Genomic DNA, 11574 nt, shown 5'->3' with positions numbered 1-11574 from the left:
CCCCGGGCGCTGAGACACCCCATTTACCCTGGGAATGCCGCGACCCCCCCCCCCCGAATCTCTGTGAAAGGCCAAGCTTGGCCTTAGATCAGTGGAGTGAGGGTCCCTGGGTGCTGTAAACCTGAGGCTCGGTAAGTGCGTTCTGAGTGATGCTGCCTTCTACGGGACTACAAAATGATCACTCCTCCTGTTTCTGTACAGAGGAGGGAGGGAGGGACATTCTGAGAGCCAGGATATGTCAACGTAACTGTAACCTAGTAACCCCCGAGCTCCCCTTCGCCATCTGTGTGTTCAGGATTTAATGTCCTCTGCAGAGAGGTATGGGTGGAAATAGACTGGTTCCCCTGCTGGAAAGGGCAGCCTAGTAACTCTGGAAAGTATAAAGCGGGCCAACCCTCCTCTGTTTAAGCTTGTTGAAAAGCTCCAACACAGTTTAAACCCCCAATCAATCAATCAATCAATCTCTCTCTCTCTTTCCCTCTCTCCTTGTGTGGTACTAGGGATTGAACCCAGGGGCATTCTACCTCCGAGCTACACCCCCAGCCCTATTTTTTATTCTTTATTTGGAAACAAGGTCTCACCGAGTTGCAGAGGGGCCTCACGAAGTGACCAAGGCTGGCGGTGAACCCGCAGTTCTCCTATCTCGGGCTCCCAGGTATTGGGCTTACAAGCGTGGGCCACCAAGCCTACCTTAAGCTTCAAATCTTGGCATGCTTTTATTTAGGAGTCTGGCTAACCATGGGACACGATGTGCGATAAGAGGCCCCTTTCTCAACTCAGAGCCTCACCAGCTTGGCTTCAGAGCCTCCTGGTACGTCTGTGTCTTTGTGACTTCCTTCCCAGATTCGGAAGCAGTTTCAGAGATGTACCCCATGGGCCTCAGCATCGGATCCCATCAGGAGCCTACCCACTAGTTTGTTAAATCCTTTCCAATAAAAAACACGTTTTACGCTGAGGACATGCCAAGCCTGCCATTTCATATTTTGTGATACTGTAATTTTCTCTAAAATTTTGTGGATGGAAAAAATTATCCCAATACTTATATTCTGCACAGTTTGGTAATATTTAAATTGCTGGTGGTTTGCATTTTTGAATGCTGACTTTATAAAAACAGTTAGCTCATTCCCCATCAATGCTACTTCTAATTACAGCGTGGAGACAACCCCAGATGCTCTCCCTTCTCTCCATCCCTCCTTTGAGATTCTCTGAAGTTCCCTCCCTTCTTTCACAACTGATAAGAAGATAGAAGTTAATGGTAAAATCTAGAGTGTCCTCTGGAGGAAGAAGGCAGCCAGAGCCATGGGGCCCAAGGGCTCTCTCTAGTGGGCTCCCATCTGGAATGTACTCACCTTCAGTGGAGGGTGAAGCAGGCTCGGTGGACTTAAGCTACTGGAGTACTCTGCCTAAGGCAAACTACTTTCTCAGGTTTTCTTTTTACTACACTGAGGCCCTTAGGTGTGCAGGGCAGCGCTTCTCCACTCAGGTTACAGTGTCTTTTATCTTACAGTGTCTTCTCCTCGATCTCCTCATCTGGAATTTGTCCCATTAGTCAATAGTATGTCTTGCTATAAAAACTATACATTCAGGCCAGGTATGGTGTCCCACATTTGTAATCCCGGTATTTGGGGAGGCTAAGACAGGAGGTACACAGGTTTGAGGCCAGCCTCAGAAATTTAGCGAGACCTTGTTTCAAAATAAAAAATAAAATAGGGCTGAGGGTATAGTCTCAGAGGTAGAATGGCCCTGGGTTCAATCCTAGTGTCCCCACCCCACCCCAGTCCTGTGAATTCAGATGACAGAGGGGGCTTCACGCTCTCTGTAGAGTCCCTGCCCCTTTTGAGGACTTCATTAGTGCTGATAGAATTACCTGTCCACGCCGGGCGTGGTGGGCACGCTTGTAATCCCCGCGCTTGGGAGGCGGAGACAGGAGGATCGCACAGGTTCGAAGCCAGCCGCGCTGGCGTAAGAGACCCTGTTTCAAAAATATATATTAAAAAAATAGGTCTGGGAGTGTAGCCCGGAGGTAGAAGGGCTTCTAGGAACCCCAGGACCACCAAAAAAAAAAAAAAAAAAAAAGAATTACCTGTCCACAACATGGGGACTGGAGTAGGAGGTTGAAGCAGGTCGACCTGCTTAGGAGTTACTTGCATGCTCTGAGCCTATTTTAATATACACCATTTTGAGCTGGGCATGGTGGCGATACCTGTAGTCCCAGTACTTGGGAGGGAGGATGCTCTTGGGTTTGATCCTCAGGACCACAAAGCAAACAAACAAACAAATAAATAAATACCTAATTTTGACCTGACACTAGAGAACCCTGACTCTTTTGTGAAAATTTATTTTGGCCCCTAGACAAATAATTGAAATGTCTGAGATGTGCAGTGGGCCCTTTTATGTATCCTACAGCAAGAAAGCATTTTACTTAGGCTTACCGCCAATCATCAGTGAGTTTGATATAGACATTATTGATCAGTGTGTGCTCGATATAGACATTATTGATACACTCATGGTGTAGCATGGTTGGACCAAAACCAGTACATTATTAGCTGGTCAAGTGCTGTGCCACTGAGCCGCTCTTTCTGTTTTCTTTTTTTGGTCCTGAGATGGAGTCCAGGGGCACTCTACCTCTGAGCTGTACCCCAGCCCTTTTTATGGTGTTTTATTTTATTTTATTTTTATATTTATTTATTTATTTGGTGGTACTGGGGGTGGAACCCAGAGGCTTTCTACCTCCAGGCTATACTCTCAAACCTTTTTGTATATTTTATTTGGAACCAGGGTCTCACTGAGTTGCTGAGAGCCTCACTAAGTAGCTGAGGCTGGCTTCGAACCCGCGCGATCCTCCTGTCTCAGCCTCCCAAGCGCGGGGATTACGAGCGGGCGCCACTACGCCCGGTTTGGTGTTTTATTTTAAACAGGGTCGGCCTGAGTTGCTGAGGGTAACTTCAGACCTGATGTTCCTGCCTCCGTCTCTTGAGTGGCTAGCATGACAGGTGTGCCAGCTGCACCCAGCTATTTTACCATGTTTAGTTAAGAGTTGTTAAGCCTGGAATGCTACCTGAGCTCTAGGTCAACTGTGTGCAAACATCTTTATAAGGGGTAAGACAGTCAATAATTTGGGCTTGTGGGCCACTTGCCATTTCTGTTGCAGTTGCTATGTTCTAAGGAAACCTTACGGACATTGAAATGTTTTAAAATTATATATGTCTATGTTTGCATATATCTACATGTTCAAATGCATGCATGTGATTGCACACATATACACATGTGCGCGCGCACACACACACACACACCCTTCCAGGGGCATTCTACCACTGAGCTACATCCTTGGCCTTTTATTTATTTATTTATTTTTCTTGTGGCACTGACAATTAAACCCAAGAATATTCTACCTCTAAGCTGCACCTTTAGTATGTCTGTGTGTCTGTGTGTGTATATGTATATATATATATATATATATTTTTTTTTTTTTTTTGCAGTACTGGAAATGGAACCCAGGGGCATTCTATCTTCAAACTATACCCCCAGCCCTATTTTTTATTCTTCATTTTGAAACAGGGTCTCACTGAGTTGCAAAGGGCCTCACTAAGTAGCTAAGGCTGGCTGCAAACCACGATCCTCCTGTTTCAGCCTCCCTAATGCTGGGATTACAAGTGTGTGCCACCACCACACTCAGCCCTATTTTATATTTTATTTTTATTTATTTTTTTACTTTTTTTGCCATACTGGAGATTGAGCCCAGGGGCATTATATCTCCAAGCTAGACATACCCCCAGCCCTGCAGTATTGGGGATTGAGACCAGGGGCATTCTACCTCCGAGCTACACCTTCAGCCCTATTTTTTATTCTTCATTTTGAAACAGGGTCTCACTGAGTTGCAAAGGGCCTCACTAAATAGCTGAGGCTGTCCGCGAACCGCGATCCTCCTGTTTTAACCTCCCAAATGCTGGGATTACAAGCGTGCGCCAGCACAGCCGGCTTATTCTTTTCATTTTGAAACAGCATCTCAGTAAGTTGCAGAGGGTCTCACTAAGTAGCTGAGGCTGGCCGTGAACCCAGATCCTTCTGTCTCAGCCTCCCAAATACGGGGATTACGAGCGTGCTACTGCACCTGGCTTCTCAGCCCGATTTTTTATTCTTTATTTTATTTTATTTTATTTTATTTTTTTTGGTACTGGGGTTCCTGGAAGCCCTTCTTCCTCCGGGCTATACTCCCAGACCTATTTTATATTTTTGAAACAGGGTCTCTTACGCCAGCGCCGCTGGCTTCGAACCTGCGCGATCCTCCTGTCTCCGCCTCCCAAGCGCGGGGATTACAAGCGTGCGCCACCACGCCCGGCTATTCTTTATTTTGAAACAGGGTCTCACTAAGTTGTGGAGGGCCTCACTAAGTATCTGAGACTGGCCACGAACCTGTGATCCTTTTGTCTTAGCCTCCCAAGTACTGGGATTACAAACATGTACCACCACACCCAGCTCTGTTTTTCATTTTTGAAATAAGGTCTCATTAAGTTGCCGAGGGCAGCTTAAGTTGCTGAGGCTGTTCTAGTAACCGTGATCCTCCTGTCTCAGCCTCCCAAATACAGGCAAGTCTCACCACATCTGGCTTTTATTTCTTGTTTTGAAACAAGGTCTTGCTGAATTGCCAAGGCTGGCTTTGAACTTGGGATACTCCTGCCTCAGCCTCCTGAGTAGATGGAATTACAGATAATTTTCATAGATCATGAAATATTGTCTGTTGATTTTTTTCAAAAAAAAAATCCAGTCTTGGTTTGTAAGACATACAAAAGCAGGCAGTGAGTTGGGCGTGGTGGCACATGCCTGTAATTCTAGTATTTGGGAGACTGAGGCAGGAGGACTGCAGATCAGAGGCCAGCCTCAGTAACATAGCAAGACCCTCAGGAACCTATCAAGACCCTGTTTCAAAACAAAAAATAAAAAGTGCTGGAGGAGCCAGGCATTAATCCCAATACTTGGGAGGCTGAGATAGGAGGATCACAGGTTTGGGGGCAGTTTCAGCAAGTAGTGAGATTCTCATTAACCTAGTGAGACCTTGTTTCAAATTTAAAAAAATAAAGTAGGATGAGGGGTATAGCTCAGAAGTAGAATGCCCCTGGGTTCGGTCCCCAGTACCATACACACGTACACACAAAAAGAGCTGGGGTGTAGCTTGGAGGTGGAGTTGAGTGCTGAGTACCACACACAAAGACACACACACACACACACACACACACAGAAAACTGGCAGTGGGTAAGATTTGATCCACAGGCTATAGTTTACCAAGTCCTGCTCAAGATCCATCGTATTGATTTTTTCAGCATTGTCTGGTCTGGAAAAAGTGGCAAGGAGTCTTGATTTAGGAAAACGTATGCACTTTTTACCATTTACTCTGTGTGTGTGTGTGTGTGTGTGTGTGTGTGTGTGTGTGTTACTAGAGATTGAGCCCGGAGTCATTCTGTACCCCCAGCCTTATTTTATTTTTTTATTTTATAACAGTGTCTTGCTACATTGCGGTCCTGCTACCCTCCTGTCTTAGGTTCCCAAGTATTGGGGTTACAGGTATGTGCCACCACGCCCAGCTTACCATTTGCTATTAGCTTTACGATGCATATGGGAGTTAGGTATTGTGGTGTGCAGCTGTAGTCCTGGTTATTCAGGAGGATCGCTTGAGCCCAGGAGTTCAAGGCCAGCCTGGCAAGCAAGATGAGAAAAAAGAGATACCTACGAAAGAAATGATTAATATGGTAAATTTTGTTTTACCATACCCCCGGATCTTTATAAGGTTTTATTTATTTTATTTATTGTGGTACTGGGAGTCAACCTGTGGAATTTCTACCTCTGAGCTATACCCCCAGCCCTATTTTTTATTTTGAAATAGGGACTGGTTAAATTACTACTCCCTGAGTAGGAGTGGTGGCGCACACTTGTCATCCCAGCATCTGGGAGGCTGAGACAGGAGTATCCGGGTTCACGGACAGCCTCAGCTACTTAGTGAGGCCCTCCGCAACTCAGTGAGACCCTGTTTCAAAATAAAGAATAAAAAATAGGGCAGGGGGTGGAGCTCAGAGGTCAAATGCCCTTGGGTTCCATCCTCAGTACAAAAAAACAAAACAACAACAAAAAAAACACACAAAAAAACACTCCCTGGCCTTGAACCTGCAATCCTCCTGTCTGTCTCAGCCTCCCATGTACTGGGATTACAGGCATGTGCCACTATGCCTGGCTAATAAGACTTTTTAAAAAACACTTTAAAGGGAAATTTAATGTGGTTCAGTGTGCTCTACAGAAAGAAAACAGCGCCTGCTGTGGCCCCACGTGTGTTCATCCAGCTGTGTCTGCAGATGTGACTTGGAACAAACCTTTGAGAGATCTGTTTCTCAGAGGAAAGTCCAGGCAGCAGGTGGCACCAGCCTGGAAGACCTAGAAAAACAGCCAGGAAGGAAGGAAGGAAGGAAGGAAGGAAGGAAGGAAGGAAGGAAGGAAGGAAGGAAGGTTTTGTGGCTTTCCCAAGCAGTTTTTTATTTTCATGGTTTTATTGTCGTATTGAGTGGTCTTTTCAGAACAACAACAATGTGCTTAGCGTGGCCAGTTATTTTGTTTTAATTAAAACATTTTTGAGAAAACAAAATGAAACATTCAAACATACCAAGCTGATTGTGTTTGTGCCGTGGAACAGTTAATGCAAACCACTTGAGAGAGGCGGACGGTTGGGGCCGTAGCTTTTGTCTGAATTTCTGCCTCCCAAATAGGGACAGTGCGGCGGGAAGTGAACGTGCCCCTTAGAAACCACCCGCCGGCTTCGCAGGCAGGCCTCACCCTGCGCCTGCTCCTCGTGGCTGCGGCCAGTGTGCCCATGGCCGGCTCGGCCTTGGGACTCCGGCCGGAGCCCGGAGTGCCCACCTCGGAGGCCCGGTCTGTGGCCGCTCCGCTCTCCGTCCCCCTCTGGTCCTCTCTGTCTCCCTCCCAAGATGGAGTGCCTCTTCGTTGCACCGTAGCCTAGACTTGTGCCAGAGTGAAGGGAAGGAGGCTGGGCGCTAGCAGGCGCGCCGCGGGCAAGGGTTCAGGCCGCCTCTCTCCCTCCCGCTTCTGGGGCAGGACCCTCTCCAGCCTGCCCCACCGACGGGCCAGACTTCTGACTTCTCTTGCCATGGGTTTCATCCCTGGCAAGTAGCCAAGGCATTAAACTTTTATTGTTCAGTTTACCACAAGGGCGGGGCCCGCTCCTCGTGGGCTGAGGAGGCTGCAGGCGCTTCCAAACCCCGGTGTCACACCACATTAGCAACTGCAGGCTCTGAGGGCTGGATTTCTTTCAGTTTGGTTAGATTCTTGGTTAGAACCAGAATGTATGCTCACACTCAAAGCTTTAAAGCGAGGAAATAGTAATGACACCGTAAGCAACTTTTAAAGATGATTCATGACCGTCACAGCTACCAGCACATATGACTGACCCTGTATGTTTTTTTTTTTTTTAAATATCGTCCCAACAGTTATTTTAAATATGGCCGTGCAGGCATGGAGGGAGGGAGGATTGAAGGCCCTTATTTCCCTGAAGTGGCACAGCAACATGGCGACCAAGTGGTTCTCTTCTAGAATAGTAGAGATTGTCAGCCAATCCCATCGCAGTATGTAAATTACTTGCTGCTGTTCAATCTATAAAAATTCATCTTCAAAGAAAATTATTGGGCTGGTAAAAATATTTTTAATAATGACCACAGAAGCCATATTTGTTTTCCTTTGATGTTCTTCCGAAGACTCTTCTGGTTCTAATCAGATTGTTCCCACATAAAATACAGTGGAAATCTACAATAATAAAATCCCTATTCCTACGTCTATGGGGAAATAAACAGGATGGGACTGTCTTTTTAAGGGGCTTTCCCCTTCCCTTTCCCCAGACTCAAAGCCGCTATTACTGGTGGGTGTTTTGGCATCAGTTAAGGGCCTTCAATCCTTCCCTCCCTCCATGTTTCGCTCTTTCATTAAAGTGTTTCTGTTGTCTAATTATATCCTTTCAATCAAATTAGAGACTGCAGCATCTGGAGAGGGCCCTAACTGCTGCCATCTGCACCTCGTACAGACAGGCCTTTTCAGCCGAGAAGCACCCAACTTCCAAATGGCAGGAAGAGATTTAGAAGACGTTTAGTTGGAGGGGAGGTTAACTTAAAAGGAATGTCTTCAAAGGCTGGGTGTGATGCCTCCTCGCCGTGATGGATGCACGGCCGCGCGGGGCTCTTTGGCTGGGCTCACCAAACAGTCTATCGTTCCTGGCGGATGGAGGGTCCCTGATCATCTTAGCTGAGATGAAGAGGCCTTCTCTCCTCCCCGGTACAGTTTCGCAGGGGCCTTGGCCCAGCTGAGAATGTCTCCCTTGAGAAAAAATCCTTTGTTAATTGGCCACTGGTTAATGGACTTGACACTTGCTGTTTATTTGACCATTTCTTCTAACTCGGTGATTTTAACCGGAGGAGATTCTGCCCCCAGGGGACGTTTTGCAATACTTGGAAGCATTTTCGACTGTCACAACCAAGGGAGTGCTATTAGCTCTCCAACAGGTAGAAGCCGGGCGTGCTGACCTGCATCCTAGAATGCGCAGGACAGCCCGCCCACACGCCAGGAATTACCCAGCCCGGAGTGTCAGAGAATCGTGATGTCCCCTCACTGTGACCCAGTGAGAGGTTCCATCTTTTCTTCACTCTTAAAATAGATACTTCAGTTCCACATCCAAGCTCCACTAGCATGTCTGCAGACGTTGTCTCAGAAACCTAAAAAGCGTAAGGAGGTCTGTGATTCACCTTTCTGCTCTCTCTGGAGTGGGATTGCCAGATTAAATACAGGATGCCCACTTAAATTTGATTTTCAGATAAACACCAACTCGCTTTTTAGTATAAGTCTGTCTCGTGCAGTATTTGGGAATATTTCTTTTTAAAAATTATGGGGGAAGGGGATGGGGTGGGAATTGGGTAAGGGTTCAATGAGTGATGTGTGCACGTATGCCGCTAGCATCTTTTACTCCATTAAGATGTATGAATGCAGCCGGATGTGGCGGCGCACGCTTGTAATCCCCGCGTTTGGGAGGCTGAGACAGGAGGATCGCACAGGTTCAAAGTCAGCCTTAACTACTTAGTGAGGCTCTCAGCAACTTAGTGAGACCCTGTTTCCAAATAAAAATATAAAATAGGTCTGGGAGTATATCCCGGAGGTAGGAAGCCCCTGAGTTCTACCTCCAGTACCACCAAAAAAAAAAAAAAAAGTATGAATACAGCCGGGCGTGGTGGCGCACTCTTCTAATCCCAGCATTCGGGAGGCTGAGAGCAGAGGATCGCGGTTCGCGGACAGCCTCGGCTACTTAGTGAGACCCTGCTTCAAAATAAAGAATAAAAAATAGAGCAGAGGATGTAGCTCAGAGGTCGAATGCCCCTGGATTCCATGCCCAGACCTGAAAAAAAAAAAAACACCAAAAAAGATGTATGAATACAGTGTACCAATAAGAAATTTTAAAAAGAATAAAAAATATTCAGTAATTGTGTTAGGGTTAGGGAAAAAGATTACTTAGTATTTATCTAAATTTTATTTTTTGGTTCTGGGGATTGAATCCAGGGCATTCGACCTCTGATATATATACCTCCAGCTGATTTTCTTTCTTGTTTGGAAACAAGGTGTCATTAGGTCGCTGAGAATCTCCCTAAGTTGCTGCGTCTGGCTTTGAACCTGCAATCCTTCTGGCTCCACCTCCCAAGTACTGGGATTACAAGTGTTCACCACCATGTCCGGCTTTTCGAAATTCAAATTTAACTGAGCATCCTGTACTTTGTGTGTGTGTGGGGGTGGGGGGCACTGGGGATTGAACCCAGAGGCATTTTACCTCTGAGCTAAACCCCCAGCCCGATTTTATTTCTTATTTGGAAACAGGGTCTTACTAAGTCGAGGGGGACCTCGCCGAGTTGTCAAGGCTGGCTTCGAACCTGCGGCCCTTCTGCCTCAGCCTCCCAAGTACTGGGATTACAAGCGTGCGCCACCACACCCGGCCATCTTGTACTTTTATTTGCTGATTCTGGCAATCCTACTCAAGATCCATAAAATACTACATGAAACCCTCAAACTTAAACACTCAAAGTGACTCTCTTGCCATCATCTGCCTTATTCTTACTTCTCTTGGTGGTGAAGATGTCAGCCCTGCCAGTTCCTGACTGTTTATAAATCAGTGCTACACCAAGTCCCCCTTCTGCTCTAAACAGTCTCCCTGTTCAAAATGTCTGAAGCCTCTCTCTCTCTGTCTGTCTCTCCCTCTCTCTGTCTCTCTCTCTGTGTCTCTCTCTCTGTCTCTGTCTCTCTCTGTCTCTGTCTCTTGAGGTTTTCTTGTTTCTTTTGTTTTGTTTTGTGGTACTGGGGATGGAACCCAAGGGCATTCTACCCGCAAGCCACACCCCAGCCCTATATTTTTTTTATTCTTTATTTTGAAACAGGGTCTCACTGAGTTGCAAAGGGCCTAAGTAGTAGCTGAGGCTGTCTGCAAACCACAGTCCTCCTGTCTCAGCCTCCCAAACTCTGGAATTACAATAGTGTACCTTCACCGCCCTACTGTAAAGCCCATCTCTTAGTCATACTTTTATGTTGGGACCACTTAACAAGTGCTTATAAAATCCCTACTGTGTGCCCAGCATGCCTGACTCAGCCTACCACCTCCTTGCTCCGGGGTTTCCTCTGAGGATGTGCTCTGGAGAAACCTGGTCTACCTGGCTCAGATACTCACGTGGGAGCGCCTGCGTTACTTGTCCATCCGTGTCGGCAAAGGAAAGCAGAAAAGCCCAGGGTCTGGCTCTTGTGGAGCATGGGCCATTCCCTCTTAGGAATTTTCTTGCCCTCTGATGTTAAATAGATTATAGGCAGTACTGATAAAAACTTGTCCATCTGGGTGTGATGGCCCACGCTTGTAATCTCAGCACTTGGGAGGCAGAGACCGGAGGATCGCGGTTCACAGACAGCCTCAGCTAACTTAGCGAGGCCCTTCGCAATTCAGCGAGACCCTGTTTCAAAAATAAAAAGACTAGAGCCGGGCATGGTGGAACATGCTTGTAATCCCAGAGGATGAGGCAAGAGGATTGTGCAGGTTCGCAGCCAGCCTCAGCTACTTAGTGAGGCCCTTTGCAACTCAGTGAGACCCTGTTTCAAAACATAAAGAATAAAAAATAGGGCTGGGGGTGTTACTCAGAGATAGAGTGCCTCTGGGTTCCATCCCCAGTACCATAAATAAATAAATAAAGTAAGTAAGTAAGTAATAAAATAAGAAATAAAAAGACTGAAAAATAGGGCTAGAGGTATACCTCAGAGGTTCAATGTCCCTGGGTTCCAAACCCAGCACCACAAAAAAAAAAAAAAAATTGTTTAGAAAGCTGGTTTATATCAGTTTATCTGATCTTTACTGATTGAGATCTTCAGACAGTATAAAGTAGGATTGCTCAAGGGATATAACAGGTAAGGCAAGGTACATGTTTGAGCCAGGCGTCTCCTGCTTAAAGCAGTCCCAGAATATAAAATGCGTGTCCATTAAGAAGGGGGTCACTTGGTACTTAGGAGGCT

At 46.4% G+C, this 11574-nt stretch overlaps 1 protein-coding gene across 2 annotated transcripts in view; it reads left to right on the top strand.

Annotated features, from left to right (window-relative positions):
- The window catches only part of KREMEN1 (kringle containing transmembrane protein 1), a gene marked incomplete at both ends in the record, with an annotated part of 65011 nt that overhangs the window by 734 nt on the left and 52703 nt on the right, over positions 1–11574 (top strand). The gene's annotated exons all lie outside the window — the stretch shown is intronic.

This window comes from Muscardinus avellanarius (assembly GCF_963383645.1).
Source record: "Muscardinus avellanarius genome assembly, chromosome: 21".
NCBI classification, from domain to species: Eukaryota; Metazoa; Chordata; class Mammalia; order Rodentia; family Gliridae; genus Muscardinus; species Muscardinus avellanarius.
This window is presented reverse-complemented; position numbering and strand designations above follow the sequence as displayed.